Consider the following 18915-nt stretch of genomic DNA (forward strand, 5'->3'; position numbering starts at 1 on the left):
GTCATGGTACTTAGCAACAAGCCAAGTAAAAGTTTGGATTTCACTTTCTCTCATTCATAGGACTTTTCTGTATTATAGCCAATATTTTTTTGCTCTTCTGTGATGTCTAAGAACAAATAAATTTTTCCACCATTCATTAATTTCACTTGAATGTTCTTTAAAAATCCATGTAGTAATCTAAAGAAAATTTCACCTATCTTCTCACAGAAATGAGTAAATAAGTGGGAAACAAAATCTTGAAGAAGTGATGCTTATTTTCCACAGTTTTAATGCATTATTTTAACTCGATACTGTTGTACATTGTACTTTTCCATTTGTAATAACTTCACCTTTTTCCCCGCTTTTATAAAATTAAGCATATCCCTTTTCAAAAGTACATCTATATTTTCCTGTTAGCAAAGCCAAACGTTGTTAAAGAATTTTATTTTTCAAAATGATTACAAGAAAACTCCATATCAGACCCTTCTTTTAAAGCCACAAGGCAGCTAGCTGTTTTTGGCTTTGTCCATCTAGTTATGGACAATGATCTACTTGATTTCCTGGTATATAAATAACATCAAATCTAATTTCCTTTTCAGAAAAGAAGTCAAATTTTAAATCATTTCTTGTCAAATCAAGTTCTGCACAGATTGCCTTGCTCTGATTTCTGGGTCTATAGATTTGATTCAGTATCCTCCTCCTGGGCTGTTTCTCACATCTTCTAAATGCAGTGTCCTGCATTTATGAGCTCTTTGGCTCATAAGCTGGCTTTTTCAACCTACTAGTGTACAAATCTGGCTACAATCCCTTTCTGCTTCTATTTGGTACTAGTTAAAAAAAAAGAAAGAAAGAAAGAAAAACACACAAATAATGTTAGCTACTTTATAACCATTTACAAAAAAAAAAAAACAAAAAACAAAAAACAGCAGAAAGTTGCAAAATTAAATTTCTGTTCAAGGCTAGCATTACTTTAATGCGTTTGTATTATCATACACAAAATACCTAAAACATTACAGGAGACTGATCTCAGCACTACTCTGAAGTGCCACCTAGTGTCACTGAGGCACAGTAACAAAGATGACCATGAATTGTGAAAACCAGGAGGGAAGTGATTCCTGAAGGTTTATGAAAAGAAGCTATGTTGATACATTAATTAATATGCTTTGTCTGCTATGTTTTGTTGTTTTTGTTTTGTTTTGTTTTATTTTTGTTGCTATTAATTAAGTGTGCACAGCTGTGGAATCAATAGCCTGTTTGCATGTCCCCGGTCAAATATTCTTACTTTGCCCATGGATGTATAAGATCACATCCTCTCTGATTGCACGTGTGCCTGTTAAGTCAGCTTTGCTGCAGGGCTTGGTTTACATCTCCATTTAAAAAAAAAAAAAAAAAAAAAAAAAGTGACCTTATTTTCCACAGTCATCACCAAGCTGTTGCTAAGTGGTGGTGGGTTTTTCTTTTCATCCCAAATTTTAAAGTGTTGTAGTTGGTGCAATTTTAATTAAAAATATTCAACAGTGAGAAAAGGAATTAAGGAATGTGCTTGTGACAAGCTCACAAAACACTCTGAAGGGAAAAACATGGGCTGCCAAATAGCCAATATTAAGTGGATTGTCTTCAAAATTAAATAGTAAATCTAAAAATAGCTGATGCATTTTAGAATAAAATATTGTCATCATTGTGCAGGAGCAACAGAACCCAATGCTCTAGCAGTTCCAGCTGTAATATAATAAAGGTTTTGTGCATCCCCTGAAAAGGCACAGAAACTGCTTGTGTTTGAATTAAACTCAACACAAACACTCAAACAGCCAGACTCATCAATGGATACATTTAAAGTGACATAAAACAGCCTTTGGTCTCCTGCCCTACTTCCTGCTCTGGGCGCTGTTAATGTATCCTAAGTGCCTGAGGATCAGTCTGGCTGCAGGCTCTACAGAGAGCTGCTGACCCTGCCTGTTAAACTCTGTGCTTTCCTCTCTGAGACACAAGGAAGATGAGGTATGATTTTCTTCAGAACTATTTTGTGAGGCAGCTCCCTTACTCACTGTATACATTATTCCACTTGAAAGCTTGGGAGATTACGTCTGTGTGGGTGTCTTAAATCAACAGACCAGAAGAATGTTAATGCTCTGTCACTGCCTGCTTACACTGGGGGTAATTTACATTGGGAATGGAGTTGGACAAAACTATGAAAACCAGTATTGTTTTAATTATACAACAAATATATGCACACATCCTATTTGATTATAACATAGAATTGGGAATAAAATTAAGAAATAAAGGGAGCTAATCACAAAATCAGAGCATCTGCAGTGTAACGAAAAGCAGTGATTTTGAATTCCTGAATCCACATGCAGGACAGCAGCAAAAAACACAGTGAAGAAGTTTCTGGAAAATAAGAAACGCCTTGGGCCCTGAGTCTGCAAACATTTACCCACATGAATAGTTCCAGTGTTCCCAGTTGGAGGAACTGAAAGCTACAGATGGGAACTCAGTTTTGGAAGGAAAATAAACAAAAAATGCCATCCACTGCCTGAATACAAAAAGCCATTTTTTAAACAAGCAAACAACAAAATCCACTGACCTACCTCCATTCTGAACAGTCTGATCCAAAGGGTTGTCCCAGGTAGTGTATCTGGTTCAAGCCCAAAGTAAGGGAGTATAACTACTAGCAAATTATGATTTCTAACAATGCATATGATATTGTTCTTATTTTCACAAATGCATTTTGGAATTGGTATGTTTTGTCTCTTCTGGCATCTGGCAAAACATACAGTAGAAGACTTACTGCTTTCTCTGCCTAAATTCAGAAGATTTTCATATGCAACCTTAAAACAAGCAAAATTCCAAATTTTTACCCAGCTTTTTTTTTTTTTTTTTTTTTTTTTTTTTTTAATGACTCAACAGTATTAAAGTGTATCCTTTAAGGTATATCATAATTACACCTTTTGATTGTTTTCATCTAATACATTCAACTATATATTGTACTTGTATGAAAAAGCCTTGAGGGTTTGAATGCTATTTTTGCCAACTTCAGGTTTGGACAACTTGCATTATTACTTCCATATGAAGACTTTAATTGAGATGAATTAGACTAGTGCCTCTCCACATACCAACTTTTTGAAAGTGTTCAAACCCAATGTAAAGGCATGGAAAATAGGAACCATGTGTGTGCTCTTAAATACATGTTAGGAAGAGATCTTTCAACTGGAAAACTCAGAACCAATTAAACTAATCAAGTAGTATTCTGCTGATGAGTCCTTTCATTCTTTAATTTCAAGGTATTCAATCTTTGCAGGAATCATAAGATTATGAAGAATAAACCAAATTCCCAAGTACAGGAAAAAAAGAAGTGTAACTTAAAAATGCATAAAATAAGACTATCTTAGCATGAAAGACAGAATTGTTCTGAATATTTGTTGGCTGTGTTAGGAACATTAGACAACAGAATTGCTTATAAAGGCTTATTTACTTCTGAGAACAATTCTTCAGAGGTTTGTCCATACACACTGTTCTAATGTGGATCTGTTGCAATGAACTCTTGAAACCATGCAGCATAACTGAAGTATTGGCTAATGAAGAATGATTGAGAGATCCTAAATCTGAGATGATTTAGAATTTCACTATGTCATCACCAAAATTATGTAAAAAGATTGACATGTTGGGTTATTTATATTTTTCTTGTATCTCCTTCTGCTTATTCCAGCATCAGGCTCATCTGAAGTTGTGCCAACCTCTTGGATAAGCTGCAGGGAGTTACCAAAAAAAAAAAAAAAAAAGAAAAAAAGAAAGAAAAAGAAAGTCAGAATTTCTGTAGAATGGGTAAAGATAATTGCATCATGTTACGGAAAATGTTAAGTAGATGAGCTCCTCACTGCAGTCAAAAGACTAAATGTCTGTGAAATAATATTATTACCTTTGTTTCCTTTGAATTTTTGAATTTCACTGGCAGAATTCTAACTCAAAGGATTTTTTTTGTCCCCTACATCTTGGGAAGTGGGACTGTATGTACACTGTAGAAAAATGGAAAAGCTCAATGACTTTTGATTACTATGCAGAGCTGAGAAATAAAGAGAGAAAGAATAGAAAAAGAGGTCTGGATTGTCATGGTCAGGGCTATCAGAACCTTCTGGTGTGCTCAGGGCCAGGTGCTCAGGTTAAGACACGTGGCATGCTGGTGCTTACAATCCCTGGAAAAGTCCTTAATCATTCCAGCAGCCTGCTTTGCAGGCTTAAAGTATGGAAGATCAATGAGTCCTTCTCTATGGCCATTCTTAGCTCCACGGTTAAGTAATACAGGCATAGACAAGATGACTTTTCCATGGATTAGAGGCACACAGACATTGATTAAATTTTTTAACCTGAAAGAATAAGAAAGTGGGGCAATACATTAGTGGGACTTCATGTGGGCTCCCTAGAAAAGTCACTAACCTGAGACAAAACAAGTCTTCTCTGATGGGTTTGGACATACGGGACACAATAATGCAGGCTCACGCTTATGCACTTATGTTCTAATCTTGCTTATTCTTCATTGCTTGCCTGCCTCAAAAAACCTTTTTACTAAGACTCAGAAAGAGGGAAAAGTAAACCTCAGCAGGTTTACTCAAGGCAGAAGGGTCTCACCAAAAATCCTTTCATAGAAAGTTTGGGGCTTTCTGTTGTTTTACCCTGTTTATACTGCTACAAACTAACAGGGTTATTCCATTGCTATTATGATAAAAGTTTCATAGCTAGTGCAAAGGTTTAAACACTTAGATACAGAGTAAAATGCTTCTGTTTACCAGCAGCTACTATGAATGCCTAAGAGCCAGCTCTGGAAAAAAAAAAAAAAAAAGAAAAAAAAAAAGAGTTTTCATACTACATTCATGATATTGAAAAAAAAAAGGATTTTGTTATACAGCAACTAGTTAGACATTATTGAAGTTATCTATGGAATATGAAAATGACTTAAATTACAGTGTTGTTCATTGGTACTGCTGTCACTAAGCCTGCATCAGCATTCTATGTGAAACCAGCTTTTCCATTTAAAAATTATTACTCTGTTAAAATTTGGAATAGGATCTTATTTCTGGAGTATTTTTTTTTCTCTTTTGCAATTTAAAAGTAATCTGTGTATCTTCTTCAAAACTTCAATGCAAGGCAAGAATGACGCATATCATCATGCACACATGCAAACTGAGAAAATTTGAGAAAATGATGAAAATTATTATTTGATACATGTCAAATTGTGGATCAGCTAATGTTAGCAGACCTTAGGACCTGAATGTTGATCTTCTTATTCATGGTCTTGGTTATATTTCAGAGTCTAAAGCTGTGTCTGTTCTATTAAACTAAATCATTACTTTTGCCAATTGTGGACTCTAGCAAATCTATTGTAAGGATTTCTCACTCCACAAAAAATGATGGTTTCATGATGGTTTCATTTAAACACTCTGTTGAGAGTGGCAAGTCACAGATCATGACTAGGACTTGTTCTAGTCAGTCTAGAGTTATAGAAAGGCTCATTATAATAAATTGATATTATAACAAATGTCTTGTAAATGCCAGAGATACTGTCTGATTTACTGGTGTAGGTACAGTCTAAATGGGAAATTTGATGTCCACCTGCTTATAATCAATAATGTTAGATGGGATGTCATTCACATTTTGTATGGACCTATCCAGATGTTGACAACCCTATTATCTACTCGCTACATGAATGGTTTCCTACTATTTTTCTTCTCTGTCAGTTCTTCAGCAAAAGTTTACATCTATATCTTTTCATCTTTGACCAACAGGTAATATTATGAAGTTCCAATCTGATCAACAGTTCAGTGCAGTTAAAATATTTAACTGTAGCGTTTTAGTTTCCATAACTATGATCCAAAACAAATTACAACTCAGTTTTTGAAGAGAGAAGGAAAGAAATTACCTCTAGGTTAAATGCATACTGTTGTTTCAAAAAAAAGGTGAGGTGCCTTTGAAAATGCTATTTCATTTTGTTGCGCAACGCATATCTATATATGCAAAAGTAACTTCAAATATTAAGAAAATACGAAAAGATAAAAGAATGCTTGTTGATTCCAATTCTGAGGCCAAATTGGCTTACCAATTAGCAAATAGACATGCATGTATAGAAATACACAAATACATAATTACCTCAAAAACCTTTTAAGTGTTTCCTGAAGTCTGAAAAATATGAAAATGTAAAGAAAAAAAAAAATCAGTCTGAATAGAGAAAGCTCTAAAATTTATAGGAGGTAAAGAAGAAGAATACTTAGAAAGTGGTATATTATTCTCCATTAAAGTAGGATGAAGAAAATGTTGGTGTCACTTATCCCTTCCAAGGTTAGATGAAGAACAAGTTAGACCTCAAGTAGTTTAATTTCAAAATAACCTATGAAAATCCATGATATGAATCTCAGAGGCCTCTAAAGTTGTTTTATTGCTGGTTGTTTCTGGCCCTTCTAATGTCTATAACTTACACTGACATCTGTTTGAATGCTTTGATTGACTAAAGCAAAAGAAAGCAAATCACTGACTCAAGAGATGACTTAATGGAAGCAGAGGACTGTTTTCTAAATTTTGATCTCACTTTTGAAAAAAAAAAGTCCTCATTATGCCTTTTTTATTATAATATTTTTAAAACATGGTAAGAAAATGGAAAATACCTTTGGGTGATTATATTCTGTTTTCAGACTTGCACATCTCGCTTTGCCTGGCACTGTTTCTTTGACGTTTGTTTGCAGACATTGTGCTAAATACACAGCTAACAGAAGGTGGCAATGAAAACTGTTGGAAAGCACACGATTCAGACAGTTTACACAATGTGAGAATATTGCCTCACTTTAAGAGATTGTCTGTCTCCTGGTCTGGAGCTCCAAGTGCATGATCAGGTCTCAAAACATGTGTCTAATGTCATTTTGGATTACTTAGACATACTTGGCTTTCGCCACTATTTCAGAACAGTGAAAGTTCTTGTGATCCTAAGTCATAACAGCCAGTGATGTGGATGTACTGGACAGTCCAGAGCATATCAGACAGCAGTAGATGTCTTTGTATCACCAACTGACTGAGGGCACCTGATGTTAGTAGTAATGTCAAACAGCTCATAATAAAGCATAAGTAGAATTTCTGAACACTGCATAATTCCTAAGACTAAAGGTATTGCATAAAACATGAGGTAAAACCGCTCTCAACCTCCTCTTGGTTAATAGAGACAGGTTAATCACTGGATTGGAATCTGGTGGTTGCCAAAGCTGACTATTTAATATAATCAAAAGCATATTTTGAGCCAATATTTCAGAAGAGTTAACATCCCCAAACAGGAAAAGGATGAGTAAATTCGTCTGGGAGGAAAAAATTAGAAGAAAAATAAGAACTATACTTAGAAAGAATTTAAGAGATTGTCCTGAAATACCTTTTTGTCCTGTGATTTTACAACTGAAAAAAAAAGGAAAACTGTAACCATGTTTTTTTTCAGAAGTGAAATGCAATTAGAAGTGAAGGAAAATAAAAAGCATGAGATATGAAGAACGAGGAAATATGAAGTATGTATAGAACCACAGAACTACAGTCATACAATGGTTTGGGTTTGAAGGGACCTTAAAGATCATTCCGTTCTAACCCATCTGCCATGGGCAAGGCTACCTCCCTCTAGACCATGTTGCCCCATTCAATATGTCTTAGAACACTTCCAGGGATTGGCATCCACAGATTCTCAGGGCAATCTGTTTCAGTATCTCACCATTTTCATTGCAAAGAATTTCTTCCTCATATCTAACATAAATCTGCCTTCTTTTTGTTTAAAACTGTTATATTTTGTCCTAGCATTACTCTACGTGATGTCCATCTCCATCTTTCCTATAGGCTCCATTTAGGTGCTGAAAGGCCACTGAATAACACCAACTCTATAATTGAGTGAAGAGGCCTTAGGCCACATATAAAATATATAATATAGTTAATACATGAAAGTAACAAAACCAGTTTCATCTTTTAATATCTTTTTTTAAAAACCATAAGAAAAAGAGAGCAACATATACATAAATTGAGTGGGATTTTGAGCTTATTTTTGTGAAACTAAGACATCCATCTAGTTCAATAGGATTACTTGCGATTCTTAGTAAGTTCTCAAGGTCAGAGATTTTTTTATGAAATTTTACTCTTCCTGTACTTCATCTTTAAAAATGCTTGTTCACAAATGTACATACAACGAAAAAGTGATGACATGAGTAAAGTGTGATTGTGAAGAGAGGGCTGTTTCTCTCTGGTAAGACAGGTCTTAAAAAGTCTAGTAAAGAGACATGATTGAATTTTTGAATTAATTATCTAATTGTAATTCTACATATTCAATTGGAAAAATCACAGCTAACGTATTTATGTTGACTTGAAAATGGAATCACAAATATACCAAAAAACTGATGATTTTTTTTTTTTTGCAGTTTTGAAACAAATTCTCAAATTCATGTATCAAAATGGGAAGCTAGGCTGTGTACTTTTTGCTGTTCACAGAAGTGTGTGTTTAGCCGATGCATAAAAATGCATAAAATTATTTGCCATAATTTGAGTTTGTCATAATTTAAGTTTCATTTTGAATGCTGATATGGTTTGAAACATAGCACAGATAAGTTGGTTTTCATCTTGAAGATGCATGTTGAACTCATTTAAAGAAGTGGTCAAATCTACCAAAAATCCTAAGTCTATGAGACTTCTTAGATCTTCAAGTTCTAGCACAAATTTTCCTTTTGAGTTATAAATGAATCCACTTCATTTTGCAAATCATAAAATATTTTTAGCACTTTAACACCTTTCTTCAGAAAAGTAAATGATGTCCCCATGATCAGCATCCATATTTTTAAGGAATTCCTGAAACTGGTGATGATTTAATCCTTTGGAGTTTATGAAATTCACAGCTTTGATGGCAGTCTGCATGACATTACCAATTTTTAACACTTTTGAGCATAAATCTTCTTGATGTATGATGCATTGATATTTCCTCAAGTGTGACTTACTGTAGTTAAGTCTGTGATAAGTAAGTCTTTGATATTACTGGCAGTAATCTTAGATTTATTTTATAAGTTCTTTTTTAGCAACCGTTGCCAGAGTGCCAGTGTTAGCTATAGCAGATACATTGAGAAAGTTAAAGAAAATAGCTTTAGTGTATTTTTTTAATGTTTCATTTGAATCAAGAGATTGAGTTATGTCTTTTAATGGCATCAAGTAAGCCATTTCTTCAGTGATGTATTCAATACCTCTAGTGGAAATGGCATTTTAAGCCATATCAGTACTTTCATCTATAATCAAAGCATAACATTAGAAATAAGAAGCATTACTCTCTAAATTTCTTTTGATATATTTTCCTATTTCTTCAGTTCACCTGGTGATAGTCTGGAGAGACAAACAGATTTAAAAAAAAACAAACACTTTTTATCAGGATAAATTATATTTGCCATGATTTCCATACATTGCTTAATAAACACACTGTCAGTAAATGGTTTTGATTGATTTTTTTTGGCAAAGTTGCTACCACATAACTAGTTTTTATAGTAGTCTGTATCAGTTATAACTAAAAAAAAATACATGTTGAGAAGTCTGACCTTTTTTCAGTTCCGTTATTTTGTCTTTGCAAAGGTTTCCTTGATATGCATTGAACTTGGCAGCATGATTCTGCCTTTAATGTCTTTTCAAATTGTAATCTTTGAAAACCGATATGATTTCCTTACAAAATAAGCACAGTGATATATTATTTTTATCCTCTAAAATGTACTTATCTATCAATTTTTCATTGAATGCTCCTCCTTTCACAAGTTTTCCTTTTTTTTTTCTGTTTTGTTTTGAAATGATATTAAGTATGCTGAAATACTATAATCGGGTTTTTGACTGCATTTAGTCACCAGGCAGCAGAAATGCATGTATTATGTAGTATATATATGAGTTTTGATTTGACTGAGTATGTGTGGTGGGTATGAGAGTGGAAATAGGGTTAGTTTGGAAGTACATGTCTTTCATAAGCCCATGCTGAGTGGGTCTGATCATTTGGTTCTCCTGTACATATCATGTGATATCACTACATATTACCTGCTTCATAACTTTCCTTGCTACTGAGGTGAGACCAACAGATCTGTATTTCCCTATTTCCTCCTTTCTGCCCTTCTACAAGATATTTAAGATCTAAGATCTAAGATATATATATTTAAGATATATATAAGATATCATATTTGTCAACTTCCAGCCCACTGAGATCTCCTTATTTGGCCAGGACATTGAAAGTGGCTTGACAAGCACTTTTGCAAGATCCTTCAACACCCTTGGTTCATCCCATCTGACTCTATAAATTCATGGATGTTAAGCAGTGCAGTAGGTAGCTAACAGCTTTTCCTTGGATTGTAAGGCTTCATTCTGCTCCCTTAGACTGATGTACCCTATCTAACCCCAGTACACCATATTACTCAAAGGTAATCCCATGATCTGTGTAACTAAATTCCTGGCTGCAGCACCAGCCCTGTAAACATTTGTTGATTCTCCAGATTTGACTGGCTCTTTCAAATCCCTTTCCTTTGACAGGAAGAATCAATGAAAATACTACCTGCACTCCAGAGTCCCTTGCTACTGCTCCCAGGACTAATAAAATAGAAGCTACTGTTCCTGAGCAATGCAGCAAATCTGCAAAGTTCATAAACCTAAATTTGCATATTGTTCATACTTAAAAGAGAAATAGAATAACACTCATGAACTGGAGGTGCCTTAGGTACGCATAGGTCGAGCAGGTCCTCCTTTCTATCAGTCTGGGAATGAGCTCTTCGCTTCTGGGTGTTACCTGCTAGAACACAAGGAAAACTACAAAAGCACTGATAAATAATCCTTACTTTGCTGACAGTCTTATTGTCTGACATTGCCTCAAGGTACAAACCTCTGCCCACAGAAAGACAGCACTGAGTATCCCACTATAACTTGCCAGTTCATTAAACCAGTTTCACTGAGGAACTCATAATTTTCAGCAAGGAAATTCTCAGTTTTGATGGGGAAAACTTGATGGGAAAAAAAAAGAAAAGAATATACTCCTAAGACTATAATGTCACCAAAACAAACAAAACAACAACAAAACAAACAAACAAACAAAAAAAAACCACAAAAAAACCAGCAACAACAACAAAAAAAGTGAATTTTGAGTTTGTAACAAAGAATTATAAGGAATGGGAGGTGTTTTCATCTATGTGTAAAATAGTGATGCATATAGTTGCATCAAAACAAAAAAATCTTTATGAAGAAAAGCTAAGGAAGAAGTCTGATTTTCCTCTACTGATTTGTCTTTTGGTGACCTAATAAGACATTAAGAAATGACTCAGCCATAGAGGCATCTATGCTTTAATGGTGGCATCCCTAGTGGCTTATTACTAACTTACTACTTATTACCTACTAGCAAAAAGAATAAGCAAATCCAAAGGTTGCTATTTCCATTCCTATTTTTTATTTTTTATTTTTTAAACAAATGACAGATTTTTGCACCAAACCAGAAAATTCCCAAACTTTTCACACCTTTGATAATGGGTGTATGTTGTTTGGAGCAAAGATATTTTGTTGGACTTCATCCAGCAGTAACAGAATGGAGACTAATGGATTGAGATATATGGTAAGTCAAGTTAGATGCAACATCCTTTCTGGCCTTGAATGGTAATGATGAGAAGGAAGAAAGACATTGCTTAATGTCTACATTAGAAGATGTTTAGCAGTCAGTGACTTTCAAAGGAGGTCTATGCTGATAGAGCACTATTACATACAAAGACTCGGCAATAAGCTAGTCAAGTTTGCCATGTCTTGCTTTTTATTTCCCTGTAAATCATTTGTGCCAGTTAAGATACAGAGCTGTTATTATAACCTACCAACCCCAACTTTCCCAGAACTTTGTCAACTCCTTGACATTCCCTCTTATTTCTTGTATTAGAATAATCTGAATTGGTTCATGTTCCAGGACCAGATGTCTTTATTTTATACATAGACCTGCACATTATAAATGTTAGAACACAGACTATATATACATAGGAATCTGTTTAAAAAGCAGTTACTAGTCTTAGTCCCTACAGTTCTTAACATAAAAGAGATCTGTTCAAACTTAGAATCAACTAAAAGGAATTTTGCCATTGTCAATTTGAGTCAAATTAAGTGCAGTCTGGTACAAAAACAATCTGAAAAGCAGTGAAGAGATTAGCAGTAGTCAAATACAGACACTGTCAAGTCTGAAGCAAAACAGTAAGTAATTTCTCAGAACCACAAAAACAAAGATACATACTCAACTAAAATATCTGTTGTGGTCTGCTAATATGTTGTACCACTAGTACCATTTTTGTAAATTTCCAAAGCTGTTATTTCCTTTTTAGGAGAAAGGAAAAAAAGGATTTGGATCACCACAAATTTTGTAATGCTTATAGTATGTGTGCTAACAATTTCCATTTAATGTGTAAGTGCGGTGTAGAAGCTGAATAAATAAAATTTCTATTTGGATGAAAGAGAATTTTCAGATGAAGAAATAATAAGCACCTACAGCCTTCAGAATCTGGAACTGAATTGTTTTTAGTGGAACTCATTTGATATGAGTCAGCTTTAAGCAATACTTTCAAAATGCTGCAGGACTTTGCAAAAACATTTAACAAAGTATAACTGGAAGTTTGAACCAATATCATATTTTTGTTCATTCACTAAATATAAGCAAACAGGCTGTATAATTACTACACAGAGATGTGGAAAACATCACACAAACAGCATAGCACCTATCTATAATTAAGTGGCTTGTGTGGTAGTATCCATGGAATGATTTTTTCTCTCAATGGACATTTCTTTACATTCTGCTGCTGTAAAAGAAACCCATTAATACAAATTTGCCTTCATCTCCTCTTGAGAGTAACATTTAATTTTGAGTTAATAGTGTGAAAATCTATTACTCCATTTATGTGGTAATTTGAAAAGCTTCCCAAGTATTTTATCTGAAGCTATACACTTCTATGACACCCTATTTTTAACTTTGGGCACTCAAATCTTTTAGATCTTAGGGAAATTATGCTTGTTTTTGAATAAGTACTTATAGAATTGAAATTTATTCATAATTAATATCAGATGTGTGCATTTTAAGTCTAAAAGGAAGCGTCTGTCTTCGGTAATATCTACTAGGTTTCAGTGCATTGAACTTTTAGGAGAGAAAAGAGATAACAAACAGATTAAGAGAAGTTCGTGAAGAAGTATGTAGAAGCTATTAAGCAGATATTTTTACTGGAGAAAGATAAGGCAGAAGGGATATGACTGATGGCTGAAGAGTGAGAACAGGGGCATTTTTAACTCAAAATACTTGAAAGCGAGATCTGACTTAAAGCAAAGTGATAAGCTCACAGTGAGTTCTGATTTCAGATTCTTTCACTAAGACCTACCAGACTTCTTGGCCATCGCCATATCTGAAAATAAGAATTAACAAGAAAAGAGCCTTGAAATAAAGGATAAAAGGAAAATAAAAGGAAAATTTCTGTTCACATAACACAAATTAAAGAGAAATACGTGATAGTAGGTTTTAATCATATTTTGACCCCATTTATGAAAAATAAATAAGAAATAAAGCCTACAATTAAATGCAGAAAGAAAAAAAAAACCACAAGATGGCTTTATTAGAAGAACAGCTGCTGTAAACTGTGAAATACATGCATATTCTTAAACTATCAGGTAAGAAGCATATTCATAATCAAATTAGATGCTATGGATGAATTTACTCATTATTTTGTGGATTCCTTGGAAATTAGGTAAACTACGCTCACATGTGGTTTAACAGCTTTTGAAAACTCGGGGGGGGGGGGGGGGAGAAGGGGGGAGAAGGAGAGGAGTCAGAAAAAAAGAAAAAAGACCCTGAGCAAAGGAATCACCCACCCATTTTCCCACTCTGTTGCATAAGAAACCATATCTTCATCATCTGAAATGCACTCCCCCAGATGTAGGTTTATGAGGTGTGTGTTTCCTGAATCAATTAAGCCTTCATATAAAAAGATGCTGAAGGAACAGCATTAATATCAGAGTGGAGAGAAAGCAAAAATCTTATTGAAGTAAAGGAAAATTCTTCTTTATCTTATTCTTGGAAGGCATATTTTCTTTATCTTGAATGTGCAGTTTACATAGCTAATGTAAAACAGTCAGCAAAATGGGAGCTATATGAATGAAAATTCTTAGCTGAACTATATATAACCCAAGTTTTTACAAAATGGATTAATTGTAAGTGGTTAATTGTAAAATATCATCACATTTGTTTAAGAAGATGTTTCTACTCACTAAGGAAGGTAGGTATGTTTTGTATTTCTGTTTATAGAATGAGAAAAGGGATGAAGACTGAACCTAGATAAATTGGAGTAATAAACATCGAGTACATCGATATACCTTTGCCAAAAACCTTTGAGCCTTCACTATCCTGTATTCCCAGCAACATGTAATTCTGTTTGTACTGCAAAAGTAAAATCATGTCTTTTATTGAAAGATCAAAATATATATTAATTTTTATACAATAGTGTGCATGTCTTTCAAAAAGGTTTTTAATCAGAGAATACAAATCCCTGTGGATTTTTGAGTTATCTTTACAACTGTCATGCTGTGTTGATCACCTTCTTCCCTGTACCTTCTTCCCCACAGCAAACCACAGGGCCACTTTAAAGGGCATTCTGAGATATTCTTTTTCTGTAGTCAGAATCCTTACTTTGTTTCAATTAGATTGTTTTCCGAATACTCTTGCTTTTTTTCCCCTTTGCAATCAAGACTACAGCTTAAGTTTTCTTTGGTCAACTGAAACTAATGAAATAATTTTCAGAGAAGTATCATACTGAGAATGAGAAACTCCATCTGGTCTCCATTTGTCCACGCGCAGGACAACAACAGCTTTGTCCACTTGTACATTTCCAGTCCTTATTCCATGCATATTTCACCTACTTAGCTTAATTCATTATGGCAATTTTGAAGATTTCAAACACTCTTAGCCATTTAGCTGATCTGCATCACTCAGGATGTGTAATTATAGTTTGTCATCAGCCTCTGTTTTCTAACATGTAAATGGTTCTCCGATGCCAGGGTGACAGGCACGGTGTTAGAATACCAACACAATTAAATTCACTCCCTCAGGGCTGCACTGGCATTTGGCACTCTGTCTTGAGTAGTTTTGTTTGTTAATTGTGTTATGACAGAAGTACAGGAATTTGAAGTCCAGGGATTTGCAATCATGGGGCATCTTTCTCACTCTTTGTGAAGGGCACTGAATTATGCCTGACCTATCTCTGCCACCAGTGACCCGCTGGCATGAAGGCCCAGATGTAGCAGTAGCAGCTCTTGGTGAAAGCCCATGACTGGGTTCCTCTGCAGTGCGAGGCCACTTGATTCTCCAGCCTATCTACATCCTGTTCTGTGGCTTTTCTGCCTAGAAGAAAATTCTTGTTGCTTTCATGGGCGTGCGAGTTAAATCAAAACTTGTTGAGTTAAAGAAGTGCAAAGGAATGGATTGCAAGAAGTTCTGAAAGAAATCATTTATTCTGTACAGGCGGCACCAGACAAAATAAATAAATAAATAAACAGGGCTGAAAACAAGAATGTTTGCACTCTCGTATCAACAGCAGTTATGGTTAAGTATAATTAAACATGTAAGATTATTTAAACTGGCTTCTGTATTCTTTCAATATGCTCATTTCACATTTGTCCCATCCGGCTTTAGAACAGAGAGGTTGCATCTCATAAAATGGGAAGACATCTACCCCTACTACTAGAGATAAGGGGAGATTCTCACAGAAACAGTAAGATCCACTTTAAACAGTTACTGTCTCAGTGCATTATTTTTTGGCATTTCCCTGTGAAAATAGCATTCTCATCCAAGCTGTAAGATACATTCTTGAACTACATCCATGGAATAAGAAAGAGACAATGTAAAGCTGAGTAGTTCCAGATTCTGAAAAGCAGGAGAAAACCGTAAGTGCAAAAATGAACAAATTTATAAAGTGAGTTTACAGTAACTGCTGGGGAAAAAATACAACACACACACACACACAAAAAAAAGCATTCCTGTGGATGTGTTTATACTAAACAGGCATGCATTTAAACACCAAAGAAAAGTTACAGACCAAGTAAATTACTACACTTTGTGGAAGAAGCTTTGAACTCAGTATCTTATGTTGGGTGAAATGATGTAATTCAAAGATAATCCTGACACTTTTGTTCCTGTCCTTAAGCTAAAAGTTTTATTAAGCATATTTTATTGTGGACATACGATAGTTAAAAAAAGAGAAAAGAATGAGTCACTTGGCTAAAGGAGTACAGCAGCATTGAGGTCTGAGTGCTATTTGTTAACTCATGTCTAGCAGTATAAAATAAGTTGGAAAACAAAAGTCTGTTTATAATTTGTTTTATAAAGGAAAATGTTCTTCTGAAATACAAAAAATCTTTGCATAACGCCATGGCTAATGATTTAAACTTTTTCGGATTTGTGAAACACTTATCATTCTCTCATCCCACAGGAACAGCAGATGGGTTGTCCTTGTACAAAATGTGGTATCCACCTGCACTTCATTAAGAGAGCTGCATTTTCGTACATGCCACACCACAAGATCACCATGATGACATAGCAGCTTCAGAGAACAGCGTGACTAGGGTTTTTTTTTCAGGGTCTTTTTTTTTTTCCTCTTGTAACACAGAGGATCTGGCAGACTTTTACCTCCTGTCACTGTTTACAGCATATATTGGTCGATACAGTCCCTTATTGCATCTGCTCTGGGAATTAAGGAAAGCAGCTTCAAGGCAGTAAGGTAAGTGCTGCTGCATGTTTTAACTGTAATGTTCAGCTATTTAAATGTAGCTGTAATGGGAATGTGAAAACATGTCAAGATAAGTTTGCCAATTTGTAAATTGAATACAAATCAGCAGTCGTTTAGTGCATTTACTTTTTTAGCTTCCTTGAAACAGCCTCACATGTTTTGTGCATCAATGCTGCACTTTTTCAAAGTGTTTTGTTCTGCTTCAAAAGAAGAGTTGATGTACAGCACAAAGAATTTATTTTAAAAACTACTCATTCCTCTCTTGGTAATAGCTTCATAGAACTCCATTTGTTAAATTTTCTTTCTTAGTTTTATAAAAAGGCAAGGTATTCAAACATTTAAATAATTAATCAAGTAAACAAAGAGAGGAAAACTATAGGCATGTTGAAAAAGTTTGGATAATTTTAAAGCTAATTTTGTATATACTATTGAACCTTTTTTAATATGAACTCTTATGCAAACTGTGTGAAACAATAAGCTGCAGAATTAAGGCATATTTAGATTAATGCTGTTTGAATAATAAACTTTCATATACCTTGTTTCACAGATTTGGAATTAAAGCAGTATAGGCTCCAAAATAATCTGAATAGTTTGTCTACTCCACTGTAGTAAGCATTTTCCCCAATTTGTGAATTTGTCATTTGGTGTGTTTTGGCATGCTGCCTGAGCAACTTCACAAATGTTTACACAGGTATTTAACAGCATAATTGAGTAGAACAAACACAGGCAATTAGTTCAAGCATGCTTGTGTTATAAGATCTAAGAATGTATGCTGATGGTATCTTCTGAATGTATATAGTTCAGTGTAACAACCGAGCATGTGCATATCATCTATTTACATTTTACACTTCTGACAGAGAACCACGTAGAATGCAAAACAACAAATAAAATATAACAACACCAAAAATTCATGTTACTGTGCTATTTCATGTCACATATGCCCACATATGACTTTTCACTAGGGAACTGTCATTTAAATTTTAAAATCTTATTGGTAAAATCATTCAAAACTTTTTTTATCTAACTCGAATGTTTTCATGGTAGTTAAACATTGTACACTCTTTAAGTGTCTGCCTCTCATATGAGTAATAAAGATAAGCATGTTGAATATAACTGGAAACCACAAGAAGAATAGAACTTGAATTTAAAATGGGATGTTTATTCTACATTACCAGTAAGACTATGAAATGATGAGGATGTGTAAAAATGTCATTGTGAGGTCACAGAGTGTAGTCCAAGAGGTTCACTACGTCATATATTTTGAATACAAAGCACTTAGTTCTTCACCTTTAATGTTTAGTATCAAAACAGGAGCAGATTTCCAACCAGACTGCATTGCTGTAACTTCTCTCCTTTCAGAGTAGCTATACTTCTTCATACCAGCAGGGGACTTAAAGTCCCCTACGTGTTCTCATCTCATACAGTAATGAAGAACAGACAAAGAAAATTACACTGATAACTCATATTTCAATAATTCTCTATCCAACAGTTTGTCATTAGCTAAAGCAGAGCCAACACCATGGTAAAAGACATGCAATGCTAGTCCTTGTTCAAAAGACAGCAGCTTAATATCCAGCAGTGAGGCTTCGTGTGTGATTGACTGGACAAGAGAAAATTTTTTAAAAATTCCTTCCATTACACAAAATCAGTAGGCCCTGATTAAAGTTACTCTAGTTGATTAAACTGTGATGTGGCTTTTATCAACTCAGTAAAAGCAAGGAAATTTAGTTGAAGATGACTTTCAAGCTATGGCCTTGCATTTTAACTTTAGGAACTCCATCACAAAATAGTGCTAACAAGAAGACTGACTTACTTTGCTGGAAGACTGCCTAGGTGTGAGAATGTCTGGTGATCTGTTTAAATGATGCACATGCTGTCTGAAATTATTTGAGAACAAGAGGGTTCTAAGGATTTTCTGTATTTTCTCACTCTGAACAGTAGCTGAGTATTTGTTCATGGTGAAAGCTCACCAACTTCAGTGATGCTAAACTGATCTTTTCAACTCAGCATCTATCTAGGTAATAAGAAATATCTGCAAGATACTAGTTTATGCGGATTTTCAGATATTAGTAGAGTTGTATCTTGTGAAGCATCTAATTAGTAAAGCATGTCCTTGAAAAGTAATGTGAGATGACTCACACTGTAT

Source organism: Tetrao urogallus (genome assembly GCF_951394365.1).
Source record: "Tetrao urogallus genome assembly, chromosome: 1".
Classification (NCBI taxonomy): Eukaryota; Metazoa; Chordata; class Aves; order Galliformes; family Phasianidae; genus Tetrao; species Tetrao urogallus.